General features: G+C 37.4%; 1 protein-coding gene and 1 pseudogene across 1 annotated transcript in view; both read right to left on the bottom strand.

The window, feature by feature from the left end:
• CCDC178 (coiled-coil domain containing 178) overlaps positions 1 to 14,738 on the bottom strand; it is a 622,621-nt gene that overhangs the window by 206,558 nt on the left and 401,325 nt on the right. The gene's annotated exons all lie outside the window — the stretch shown is intronic.
• LOC140498740 (smad nuclear interacting protein 1 pseudogene) lies at positions 6,941 to 8,113 on the bottom strand (annotated as a pseudogene).

Consider the following 14,738-nt stretch of genomic DNA (forward strand, 5'->3'; position numbering starts at 1 on the left):
AGAATTCCAGTATCACAATTTGAAACTATAGAACATTCTATCTGCATGATGACCATTTAAATTTGTCTCAGTTTCCCTAGCTTCCTTCAAGACTCAAGTGCAGGAGAAATTTCTCCCCAGTTGCAAAGAGCTCCCACTCTAAGACTACCTCCCATCTACTCTGTGTAGATCTTTTAGGCTCTTAAATATTTATATGTGGTCTCTCTTTTGTTTATATCTCTAACAGTATAGTGCTTAGCATTATAATAAGTACTTAGTGAATTGTTAATTTATTACCTCAAATCAGAGAATTAACTTGGGGGAAAGAGTCACCATTATCTTCTGACATTTACTAGTAATTATATTTGGAGAATCATGATGACTCCTTGAAAATTCTTATTACTAACTTCAGGGACTAACCTTCAAGTCTTTGAAATTCATCATGACAAGTTTTACATTGTAATTAATTACATTCCATTCTGGATGAAAATGTATCATTAAAAAAAGGGCCATTGAAAACCTAAGTTTTCTCAAAATCGTCTTCTACAAGAGCTACAAGGGCAGAAAAAGGATGCTAAAATGAAAGAGCATGCCATTTGACTTGTGGGCCATTCACTAAACATTATGGAACTTGGTTGCTACACTCATTTTGGAAATTACATTATGATCATGGTGCAATGCACTGTGTCCTTTCCAAATGTACATATTTTCCATTTCTGGGTGGCAACAGTTTGCTCCCATGCTGCATAATCTGGGAAGGTGCCAAGACATCAAATTGTGTAATCATGCCAATGAATCTTCAAAATATTGGTGCATTAGTCATAATATTTTACATTATCATCTCCCAGTAATGAATGTATAGAAGGCTTTCCCAATTCACCACAAATTCTGGAAAGTCAGTGACCTTCAGATGTGCAATGAAGTTTAAGTTTTTTAATTTTAAATAATGGTGTTCTGCAGGCATTGAAAATGTTTTTATGCCTAACTGTAGTTCCACCTCACAACTCTGACTTGTTTAATTTTAGCCAATAGTATAACAGAATGTAAATGAACCAAAGTGGGAGGATGACAATTGGTTGAGCTATATCTGAGGAAATCATGCCACCACCATTTTAAGTGGAACTGCTCATAAAATAATAGCAAGAGGAAGGATTTTTAAGTGGAGAGTAAAAAAGGAAGGGAAAGAGAAAATTAGAGGAAAAGAACAAGAAAAGTAAAATGACTTTGGGGAATGTTTTATTCAAATCCAGAGGAATCATAATCAACAAAAAAAGGATGTTTTTCCCTCTGAGTACTTGATAAACTTGAATTTGTCAAAGGTTATCTCAAGTGCTGCCATTTATTAGCTATGTAAACTATGAACCAGAACATAAAACGTATTCATTTTAAATTCTCCTGTACTGAAACTATTGCATTGCAAATAACCTTCCAATATTGTCAAATTAAGATATTCAGAATTAAAGGTAGAAGGGATGTTGGAGATGTCAGGAAGAGTAGTAAGACCACACATGTAATGAGAATAGAAAAGGTCACATTCAATGCGCATTTTTCTGAATCAAAATCCAATATTCTTTCTACTCTACTATAGTAACTTCCTACTATGGCACTCTGCCCATGACATAGAATTATGAGATTATTATACCTCTGTAGTTAATAAATACAGTCAACATGCTGAAATGAACAGAACACCTCCTCATAACCTGATTCATTGTTCTTTCTTCAAAACTCATTATTAGCAATGATAGTGAATAATTATGTTAAACACTTTTCCTGAGGTTTAGATACATTATATGATGTTTACTTTCCTTTTTGTTTAATTTAGTATTTAGCAAAGAAAAGAATCAAATATCTGACTTGGCTCGCATTTTATGAAGTTTTTCATTATTTTACTATAAAAATTCAGATTTTTTCAAATGGCAGTAGTCAAGATAGCTTTGATTAATTTTAAGTGAGGAAATATGTGCTCATGAAAAATTTCCACAATTATATTCATTTTCATATACTTTTTCTTCAATGTAGTTCACTTGTTTTCAGTTGTGTTCAACTCTTCATGACTCCATTTGGCATGTTCTTGGCAAAGATACTGGAGTGGTTTGCCATTTCCTTCTCCAGCTCATTTTACAGATTAGGGAATTGAGGCAAAGAGGATTAAATGACTTGCCCAGGGTCATATAGGTAGTGAGCGTCTGAGGGCAGATTTGAACTCAGGAAGGTGATTCTTCTTGACTCCAGGTCTTCCACTCTAACCACTGTGCCACCTAGCTGCTTATTTTCTGCAATGGGAGGACTGCTTAATTGGGAACCAGTTTCTCTCATTAAATTTTGTTTGGATTGTGACTATTTAGTATGCCATTGTGGTAATCAATAATAATGATAATTTATTTTTATTTATTTACATATTTATTTTTAGCTTTCAACATTCACTTTTATAAGATTTTGAGTTCTAAATTTTTTCCCCCTCCCTCTCTCCTCATTTACCTCCTCAAGATGGCATGCAATCTGATACAGGTTATACATGTACAATCATAGTAAACCCAGGGAGGGTTTAAAGAGGGGAATAGTATGCTTTGATCTGCATTCAGACTCCAAAGTTCTTTCTCTGGACATGAACATCATTTTCCATCATGAGTCTTTTGTAACTGTCTTAGATTACTGCATTAGTGAGAAGAGCTAAGTCTATCAAAGTTGGTCACTGCACAGTGTTGCAATTACTGTGTACAATGTTCCCCTGGTTCTGCTTACTTCACTCAGCATCAGTTCATGCAAGGCTTTCCAGGTTTTTCTGAAATCCATCTGTTCATCATTTTTTATGGAACAATAGCATTGAATTACATTCATGATAAAAAATTAATGATAAAAATAATAATATATTTTTTAAAACACCTGGTTTCTAGACGTTAAGCAAATGTATCCTATCTTGATATAAGCAATTCTTCTAGGATAAGCCCTTATACAGCATCTGATGATCATAAAAGTGCAAGTTCCAGTCATATTAAATTTATAGGGATGTTCTTAATTGAGCACTCTAGAAGCTCACCATATCATTTAGTTGCTACTGTGAAAATTATCTGTCAGTCTGATAAATCAGTTCACTATAGACAACTATTCATGTAATGTTAATACTTTAATAAAAGATGCTCCTTTTACTCAAAAATCTTTCTACTCAAATCTTATTGACACCTCATTCTCCACAATTATCTCAACTCTTTTTTTCCTCTTATCTCCAACTATCCCTCGTTCCTCACATTTACAACTAAAACGACAAACCTCAACCTTCAGCCTCCATTCATTAGTATTTCTAGGAGAAATCACTTTCACTCTCCTCTTTTTCTGTCTGATCATTTAAGATCTCCCTACTTAAGTTAATCCCTCCCACTGAACCCTTGTTCCATTACTTCCTGCCTTCTTTACCAACAAACTGTGGTAGTATCCTCTATTTCTAATACATCTTCAGTCTTTCCCTCCCTACTGGCGATATACTTCCATAGAGGGTGCACTCCTGGTCCACACTCTGCCCAAATCTATGTCACAGTCATTGTTCCCTCTGCTTACAAATTTGCTCAGGGCTTTAACATCTTAAAGATAAGTCTTTGCCTTTACTTTTCTACTTCATCTAGACACTGTTCCATTTCTTTCTGCCACTTCACTGACAAACCTCTTTTTAAAATGTGTTCCCCTGTAATCTCCACCTACTCTTTGAAAGGTAGCCTTTTTTGCTACCACAGTATTTGCTCCCCCAAAGCTCACTCCCTGACTACTTTTTACTTTTTCAACTGCATGGGTATGAATAGTATTTCATTTTTTAAATGACATGTAAAGATACTTTTCAATATTCATTTTTAATAAGATTTTGAACTCCAACTTTTTCTCTCTCCCCTACCCAGAAAGGCAAGCAATCTCATATAGGATATACATATTCTCAGTCATATTGAACATATTTCAACATTAGTCATGTTTTGAGAGAAGAAACAACAAAAGGGGGAAAACTGTGGGAAAAAAATAAACATAGCATACCCCGATCTACATTCAGACTTCAGTAGTTTTTTCTCTGGATGTGGATAGCATTTTTCATCATGAGTCCTTTGGAATTGTCGTAAATCATTGTATTCCTAAAGAGCTAAGTCAATCATAGTTGGTCATTCCATAATGTTGCTCTTCTTGAGCAGTCAAGAGCACTGGATTCTGATGGCTCTGGAGGAGAAGTGAGGCTGGTGACCTACACAGCCCTCCCTCACTCAAAACAAAGTCAAGTGCAAGTCACGTCATCATTTCTCTGATGTCATGGTCTTCTTCAGCAACAAAGAACGAACATAACCACAACGATGTAGAATTCAATTTCATGTTTTTTAAATCTGTACCATTCCCTAAACCTGGATTGTCCTCCCAACCTTTCTCTACCTGTTGACCCTCTAGCCATGCTGCAAATAGCAACTCAAATATCCTCACCTTCTTAGAGCCTTTCTTTTTCTCCTGGTCATTAGTAACCTTTCCCCTCTTGGACCACACAAGGCACTTTGTTTTGCAACTTCCAATGCATCTATTGTGAAATTTTGGGTAGTGTAGTTATCTATATTTTTCCTCTTGTACTCTATCAGATTGTAAGGTAAAAGTCCATGAGAGAATGGACCATGTTTCATTTATCCTTTGAGACTTCCTTGGCACAGAAAACAGTGCTCTCCCTATAACAGGCAGTGTTTGCTGAATTTTGAATGAATGAATAAAAATTTATAATGTGGAAATACATTGTATGTTTATCCCTTAAGCATTATTAAGAGGATATACTCTTTTGTCCTAGATATAAAGTAATCACTAATTTCTAAAATGCAAGTCAATTCAATTTTAATCTTAATACCAATTTAATTCAAATTCAATTCAATGAACATGTATTAAGCACTTACTAAGGGAGGGCATTATATTAGAGAACACAGGAGATATATAATACATATCTTCTGCTCTCAAGAAGCCTGAATCCCAGTGGTTCAGGTCTTTCTAGGTTGTTCTAGTTTAGCATTATCTTTAGGGTTAATTCCTTAACTCCCACTCCACTTGATGAGCCAGCTCCTAAGAGGGTAGATGTCTACCATTCCTTCAGTTCTAAGTGTAAGTCTGTTGGCCTGGGTTTTTAAATACTGTCACTCACTAAATACTAACCTCCCAGCATACTTACCATTGATAATCAGGCACTATCCTCAATTAGGTATTTTCTTTCAATTTTTAGCAAAGGTATTTACTAAGATGATATAGTAAGAACTGTTGGTACAAAACTTTTTCCCAAAACTTGGAATACACTTTTCCCACAAAGTCTAGGGGAAAAGTAGGCTTAGAGTATTGTGATAATGAGGCACACATGTAGAAAATGCACTCCTGCAAAGGGTAGACTCACAATTCCTAGCTATTGGAAGTCCTTTTGTAAAGTGCAGTCATCATTCTTCTCCGATACAAGGGGCCATGTTTCCTTCTTTGAGAGGCAATTTTTCTACATCTGCCTTTGCCCATATTTTTCCTTGGTGTGTCTGCTACTAGTCTAAGTCTCTCCAATATCATAGTCAACAGGAGTCAGAGGAGAGAGAAGCTCATTATTCCCATACCCCCTGACTCCCATGAATGTTTCTTAGAGGACTGCTTGGGACCCTGTAATCTGAAATCCACCACCTCCTGACGAGTTCATCCTTGACTAAAAAATCACTGACAATCATCTATTGTTTTTTACATTTACAACTTCTTTTATTGTGTGATGCCATGCTATATATAAATGAGCTCCTGTTATGCAAATAACGGTGATCTATGCCTTTACCCATGATGTAGTATTCCATTTACATTACCAAAAAAAACCACTCAGATGCATACAGTACACACCTCCAGCCACCACCCACACACCCCCACCTCCACACACTCTCATCCAATTTATACATACAACATTATGTACACAGACAAAATTTGATGCATACGTATTTAACTTGGGGAAGATTAGTAAATAGGTGTTTCCCTTGCCTCAGCTCCTCCCTGCTTATGAGAGGGGAAAAAAGAGATAGACGTGTCCTTTCAGGATATTAAAAAATACAAAAAGAACAAAAAGTTTCTTCCTAGCACACACAAATCTAGTTAAAATGAACAGACTGCTCCAACATCTGAGGTAATCCTCCCACACAAGTGATGCCATGAATTAGGTGAAAAAAGTGATATTATAAAAGCAAAGCAGTTAAACAGACAAGAAAACTCAAATTAATGACAGACTTAGGCTACTTTGAGAAATACAGACTCCTCTTATGTAAGAAATAGATCCACGACCCATTTTAATTTCTTCCCTGCAATAGCCGTGATTTTACTGCCCTGTCAAGTATTTCATCAGGACCCAACATTCGTCTGCACATAAGCAGTCAATAAGGTCACATGTGTAGTGAAATTCTCATCCCCAAAGACCTAAATAATGAAATAGATTTCTATGATTGGAAGTTAACTGGACAGAGCTTCAGTGTATATAATGGGGTCTGTTTTGCTGACAACCAAAACTTGGACCAAATTCTCTGTCTGGGTATTTACAGAATATAAAATGTGGAAAACTGCTGGTCCATATTTCTTAGTAAGTCACTGTACAAAGCAAATAGTTGCACAAGGAGAACATGCCACATTTCTCTTTTTAACCAAAGGTCTACAGTTACCAGGCAATAATTTCCAGAGCACCAACTCATGCCATGCCATCATGCTTCTACTACACACAAAGGACAACTGTTATTGGGGAAATTATTCTGAAAGCAAATGTCCACATTTGTGTTAGCTAACAGATCACAGAAATAAATTCAACCAAAAACACGAATTATCAAGTTTCTTAAATTTTAATATGAGCTAATCAGCAGCAGAGGAAAGACTTAAGGCAATACTGCTCTGTGCTTTAAACTCCAAGTCCAGGCCTTCCACAAAGAAAAGATTCTCTTAACAGCTACAGGAGCTTCCTCTGAATTTGCTAGCAGTCAGGTATCTCCTCCTCCTCCTCCTCCTCCTCCTCCTCCTCCTCCTCCTCCTCCTTCTCCTCTTCTTCTTCTTTTCGATCCACTTCAGAGATGTCTGAAGATTCATGAAGCAGTATATATTCCCGACTACTGAACCCAAATTTGAGTACATCCTTCTCCTTTAGTTCATAGTAACGTTGTGGCTCAATGCACTGATTGTTCAAGGTCCCATTGCCTGAGCCAAGGTCGATGATATATGGCCTTACCCTTCGGCCAACTGTGCCATCAGCACAGGTGTATTCTACAAGTCGATGCTGAACTACTGCCTGCTGCTTCGAACAGGAGGGGTGGTCCACAGGAATATCTGCAATTTGCCGGTGTCAACCCAGAAGATATGCACTTTGTCTGTGGATATCCATGACAGGGAGCACCTCATCATTCTTAAAGGGATAAAGGCGCCATCGTTTCTTTGGGATCCGTGCTTCTGGAGGCTAGCTATCACCACACCCTGAACATGTTGGCATCCTCAAGGAGTGCCCCTGACAGCTCAAAGCTGGGCTTCTTTTTATTTGGTGGGTCTTTTCCTTGATTATGGCCACCAGCAGACCGCAGAACCATCTCCTGCTTCTCATCACTGCTGCCACCCACATCTTTCCTCTGGCGACGCTCCTGTCGCCTAGAGTTATACAGCTCTCTTTCTGCTTCCTGTGCCAGTAGGTTCTGGGCATCTCGATTCCGCCCATCACTAGGCCTCTCACTAGCGATCGTCCTCTGGTTAGAATGACTGTGGTGATATCTTGGTCACCATTCCTCTCTCTCCTGTGTTGCCTTTCATCTCTTCTTCTTCTGGGATGGTTTTCACTTTCACGTTCCTGCTTCACCTTGACTACAGGATGGTGAGAGCTACGCCTTCTCTTACTCTGAGGAGATCTGCTCGCCTCCTCGTCCGGTGCCAGGCTCGGACTTCCCGAGGAGCCGCGCAGGGCACGGGCGTTGGGTTGCGCTGCTCCAGCTTCACCAGCGACAGATCCGGCACCCGCATGTAGTCCGCCGGCACCCGCATGTAGTCCGCCGGCACCCGCATGTAGTCCGCCGGCAACTGCACGTCGTCCGCCGGCTCGACCTCGTGCTGCTGCCGCCGCTCCCGCTAGGCTTCGAGGCCCGAGCCAGGGGGCCCCTCCAAGCATCTCTTTAATGCCCCAAAATGTACTTAGCTGAATTAATAGCTGTTCCCTTCTCGATCCAATTAAAGAAGAATTCACACCTGAGAAGGGGTTCACAGGTTGTAAACAGTCTTGTTTAACTGTTGAAAACCTAATCTTTTCTGTTGATTGATTGAAATAGGATATAGAACCCCTTCCTTTCACCAGAGGCATAAAACATTCAATTCCATTGGATTAAAGTATAATTGGAAAAAATTTCATGAAATATTTTTTTAATAGAGCATAATGTTTATGTGTGATTTTCTAGATCAATATACAGCCACAATGATCCTTATGTACGGTATTTGTGATTGACATCACTATCTTACTCTAAAACATATTTATTCATCACATTCATTCATACTTCTTTTAAAAGACTGGAACAGTCCTTTGTCCCAAGAAAAATTTTGATTCATCATACTCCTTTAAACCACAATTGCACCGTTTACATTTTCATAGCACCTGCTAAACAGTCTTTTGTCTCCTTCATCTGGTTATAACATTGCTGTTAGAAAAGCTATTTAGTATACCTATCTTTAGTCAGTATATAAATACCATAGTGGTTTGAATTAACATAGAATGACTTCATGTTATCTAAGAACACTTTATTGGCATGCAAGCTTCATTACAAAGCAGATCAATACTATATGATAAAATAAAAATAATGCTAACTATGATCATAGTATAATTACACCACGTGATTAGCATCCTGGTACACTCTGCTACCTTTGTGTCATTACAGGAAATATGTCCATATCAACAGATTCTAGGAATACACAGTTTGGATACCAACAATGGAAAATACAGGTGGCAATGTATTTACAAACACTATATTGCTTCAAAAGCATTTACTTTCATTCTTACGCAATGATTGTGTGTGTGTGTGTGTGTGTGTGTGTGTGTGTGTGTATGGGTAGGCATACATACATATGTATATTGCAATAGGTGTGTGTGTGTGTTTAAAAATACATGCCAACTTTCTCACAACTCAATTCAGTAAAATTCAAGTCAGGTCAATTGTCTCAATGCAAGTCAAAAAAATATTCATTATGGGTCTACAATATGTAAAGTACTCTGTGAAGCCCTGGGGATACAACAAAGCCAACTCAGAAAAGTACCTACACTCAAAGAATACACATTTGACTAAGGTGATAGCTTCTGTGTATAAGCATAATTAGGGAAGAACAGACCTTCTTTGCCCCAGAGAATTGAAATGCGAAGAATACAAATATTTAAAGGTTTGGGCAATGTTTTTATCTTTTATGTTTACATTTTTACAGCACCTTTACTCCTTCAGCTGCTCAATTAACAAGAACAATTGAAGGTACTAGAGGGCAACCTTGACCTTGCAGTGTCCCAGGTTCTATTCCAGTAGAGGCCAAGGTCTCTGCACATTCCCTCTTTGCTGATCTCTACACCCACAAGGAAGTGTCCTGGGGTCTTCATGAAGGGGCCAGGGTCCTATGGTTTCAGGATCTATAGTTAATTTAAAGGTGTGCAGTGCCCTTTGTCCTAGGATCCAACATTGACATTTGGGACACATACACAGACAAGAATAATACAAGGTAGGGTGTGAAGGGAATAAGGGGAAGGTCTAAACAAACTATTCTAAGAAAATTTGATAAAAGATAATTGCATATCTTAAGACATGCATAAACCAATGTTCTCTTAGAATCTATACACAAATTACTACAAAAATCCTTTTCCATTTTCTCTGCTTCCAGGACTCATACCTATTAGAATGATGTATGTCAGTAACCTGAAACCTTTGAGGGGCAAATAGCTGTTCTAACTCTCCCAGGACCTGATTCCTTGTCTGTGCCATTATGAGACTTGTCTCTTGTCCAATACTAATTTTCTGATGAGAGTCTTAAAATGAAGATACCTGATATTAACTAATAAATAAAGCACACTGCATCAGCAGTGCTACTTTTCCTCAAACTTTATATTTCATGAAATTATTTTAAATTTTATTTCATTACATTAATTCATTCCTTCATTCTTATATGTTAGGCTTCCCCATTAGAAAGTGAGCTCCTCAAAAATATAGACACTCTCACCTCATGTCTGTCATACTGCCTAATATGACAGTAATGTTATGTGGGAAAATTGGTATACTAATGCACTGTTGGTGGAGTTGTGAACTGATTGTGACCTGATCCAACCATTCTGGATAGCAATTTGGAATTACACCCAAAGGGTCACAAAACTACCCATACTAGTAGGTTTGTATCCCAAAGAGATTTTTTTAAAGAGTGGGAGGAGGAACCTATTTATACAAATTATACAAAATTTATGCAAAAATATTTATAACAGCTCTTTTTGTGGTGGCAAAAAATTGGAAATTAAAGGGATGTCCATCAATTGGGGAATAGCTGAACAAGTTGTATATGATTGTGATGAAATGTTATTGTGCTATAAGAAATGATAACCAGGATGCTTTCAGAAAAACCTGCAAAGACTTACATGAATTGATGCAAGGTGAAGAGAGCAGAACCAGGAGAATATTGTACATAGCAACAGCATATAGCTAGATGATCAACTGTGAATGACTTAATTATCCTCAACAATGCAATGATTCAAGACAATCTCAAAGGACTCATGATGAAAAAGTCAATCTACACCCAGAGAAAGAACTGATAGAGTCTGAATGTAGAATGAAGCATACTATTTCTCACTTTATTTGTGTGTTTGTTTTTTGTTTTGTTTTGGTCTCTGTCTTTTTACACAACAATACTAATATGCTTTATATGATTGCATATGTATAACTAATATCAAATTGCATACCATCTCAGGGAGCAAGGAGAGGAGGAAGGAAGAGAGAGAATTTGGAATTCAAAGTTTTTTAAATGACTATTAAAAATTGTTTTTTACATGCATTTGGGAAAAATAAAATATTATTTTAAAAAAGAATATATGCTATCTTGTCCTTCTATTTGTATCCTTAGCTCTTGGCACAGTATTTGGTCCATAGTTAATAATTAACTGCTTTTCTCATTCATTCATTCACTTATTTATCCATCCATATTGAGTTTTGTCCTTTGTTCTTGAAGAGGACCATGACATCAGAGAAATTATGATATTGCTGGTAGTTGATTTTGATGTGAGTGAGGGAGTGGCGCAAGGTCACCAGCCTCACTTTCTCCTCCAGAGCCACCTGGGTCCAGTGGTCAAATATTCATCAGATTGACTGGAGATGACCCAGGTCTATCCACCTATTCATTTAACAAGTGAGCACTTGCTATACATATGATAACTCATTTGATCCTCATAACAAACCTGTGAAAAGCACATACTGCTATTGCTAACTCCATTTTACAGATAAGGAAATTAAGACTGAGAGTGATTAAGAATGACTTATTCAGGGTTACAGAGCTAGTAAGTACATGAAGCAGGATTTGAACTCAGGTTTTTCTTGACTCCAAGTCAAACATTTTATCCACTGAGTCATCTATCTGCCTACTTTTAATGCACCTAATGGGTGCATTTTGATGGATTCACACACACACATATATTGTTAATTTTTATTGAGAAAAATAATGGCAGTTAATAAATTCACTAAGCAGTACTAAAATCATATTCCAGGTATGCTAAACCAAAAACTTAGTATACTCAGGTCATGACTTTAGTGATGAGCAAATGTTAGCTCACCAAACTCAAGGAACTGTACCAATTCAAATCAATTTAATTAAATCTCATCTACTTTAATTCAACAATCTTTTTTAAATTTTCTATTAAGCATAAGCCTCTGGGGATACAAAAAACAAAAACACAGCAGTCCTTGTCTCAAAGAGGCTTACATTTGCTTTCACCTTAAATTTCATAAAGAATGCCACTTATACAATTTTCTGTCATCTAACTTTATCCTAGCCTAACTTTCTTTTTGTAAAAAGTACCAATTTCCCCATAATACTGAAATACAAAGAGTTCAATTATTCTTCTACTAGACCTTCCAGCCATCATTAACTTCTCACAAATAAATGTATTAACGATGTTTCTGTGACATCGGACTTTGACACTGTCAACTCTACTTCCAACATTTTCTGCATTAAATTCAGTCCCCTTCCTACTCCTTCTGCTCACTCTGTCCCCAAGATATTCTGGTCTGTGAATATCATCTATCCATTGAGAATTTTCCATTAAACTTTCCTAACCTTTCTCTTTTTACCTAGTCTGATATTTCCTTTGTGAAATCTCTACCAATCACTGAGTTAGGAGGATGTCTACTCAAAGCAAGTGAAGACATCCTCTCCCCCAACCTGGTGGAATGGGAAGATGAGAAGAATTTGTTCTACTGGTCTTGAAGGTACCTAAAACAGGTGTGGGGGAGAACTTAGAGCTTGGTCAGACCTCAAAGATGTCAATGCATCCAGGGTCATCACCAGTCATCCTGACTTTTGTTGTAACATTAAATCTTTGATGACTCTGGAAGAGTCATCTCTCTATGCAAAAATTCTATGCATAACTCTGTGTAGCTCTACTTCACTTAAACCTAATTCATGGGTTAAGTCAAGACCTCACCCATGATATCATTGGTCTCCTTTGAAATTGAAAGTCAAACATCCATCTTTATACTTTGTTGCAGAATGAATTCTTTTTGCCTATCATCTTATTCTTGAGTTGAGGTTCCTCACCACTCTGGAAGAATCCATTATTCAACTGACTTTTCAAATGTTACAACTCAAGCTTAGTTTCAATTCTGTAGTCTCCTTTAACATCTTTAACAGTAAAGAAATATTTTAAGATATGGCCCTGTTTACAATCCAGACTGGTTCAGATACTGACATCAGGCAGCGGAAGCAGTGATGGTGAGAAGTCTCTAAAGTTTCTTATGAGATTCTAGAAGGTAGGACATATGTCAGATGAATGGTCCAAAGTAGCTCAAAGGCTGTTGATGTTTGAACCATATTTTTAAAAAGATACCAGCAGCCTGGTGAGTAGGTTGAAAAACGGAAGTTTTTGGTGATTCTAATTTTGCTACCGTGATTAGACAAATGTAGGGGCCCTGTGGAAATGCCATTCATTTCCTCTAGTTTCCTCACAGTTCTTAAAGAAAAGGTCACTGTAATTCCAAAGATCAGACTAGAAATGATAGCAAGGAATAACATCATTTAGCATAGTAAAGAGAACAAAAATAAGGGTCAGCTTATCTATGCCCTAGTCAAAAGCAAACTTCCCAAAGGAATGAAGTCTTTAAAACAAAGAACACAAAACCATGAATTTGCTTATGACTTCAGCAACACTTCCTTCCCAGCACAGTTTTGGACTGTTAAGCACAGGCTTATTTGCTGATTATTGCCTCATTAAATTTTCCCATACATCATCACAATTTGGTTATATATACCTGTCAATATTTTAAAAAGAGTTTGAACAAGATCACTGCTTTTCTTTTAGTGGCACCATGGGAAAGCTTGACAACAATTTCCTCTCGATGTACTCCTCCTGATTTGAGTAGCTGAAGATTTAGAAAGGTTTCCTATTTACTCACATTTTAATGATATACATTTCTACTTCACTGGTGGAAAAGGCTGATCAGTCACAGAAAGGTCAGTTAACACTAAATAGACCCTTTCTTTATGTAATTACAAAGAATAATATCTTTGCACTGATGGCATTGCACACAGAGTGGGTGATGCAGAGAATTAATGTGCTGCCTTGTTGGCCCATGGGATACAAATTCCAATACAATAACCACAACTTATTCTAATTATACAGCTGTAAAAGGTCATCAGTAAAAAGAGTTAAGGAATTATCAACTAAGTTCATCATAAAGTAATAATGTAGCCCATAAATGCAGAAACTACAAAATAGGACCCTTAAAGTTTATTACAAGCTTAAGGAGAGCTGTGAGTAAATGAATTGGAGGGGGGCATCGAGGGTTATTATTGTTACATAAATAAAGTAAACTTAAGCATTTTCAAAATAAAATATAAAGCAAAATACACATTCTCTTCAATGCACAAAAATTTAAAGGTTTACTTTCTTGCATTTGTGAAATCTTATTAGATCTCAGGAAGGTCTTTGGAATCCATTATCTTTCTCCATCATTGCAATCTTTTAAGTCAAAAAGGCATGGAAGGAAGGAAGGAAAGAAGGAAGGAAGGAAGGAAAGAAGGAAGGAAGGAAGGAAGGAAGGAAGGAAGGAAGGAAGGAAGGAAGGAAGGAAGGAAGGAAGGAAGGAAGGAAGGAAGGAAGGAAGGAAAGAAGGAAGGAAGGAAGGAAGGAAGGAAGGAAGGAAGGAAAGAAGGAAGGAAGGAAGGAAGGAAGGAAGGAAGGGAGGGAGGGAGGGAGGGAGGAAAGGAGAGAGGGAGGGAAGGAGGGAGGAGGGAAGGAAGGAAGGAAGGAAGGAAGGAAGGAAGGAAGGAAGGAAGGAAGGAAGGAAGGAAGGGAAGGAGGAAGGAAGACTGATATGCAGAGACAGATTATTCCCATAAATTGTCCTAGTTTACACAGGATGAAACTGAGGAAGCCTGGTTCCTGATTCCATATTCTTTTATACTAGATCCCATTCCTCTTTGCACATCTTAGATGATGGTTTCTTTAAAAAATATATTTTTATAGATATCTTGTGTTTACATCACCTGTATTTCCCATTGTATGCTCCTGTCAT

Source organism: Notamacropus eugenii, chromosome 4 (assembly GCF_028372415.1).
Source record: "Notamacropus eugenii isolate mMacEug1 chromosome 4, mMacEug1.pri_v2, whole genome shotgun sequence".
In the NCBI taxonomy this organism is placed as follows: Eukaryota; Metazoa; Chordata; class Mammalia; order Diprotodontia; family Macropodidae; genus Notamacropus; species Notamacropus eugenii.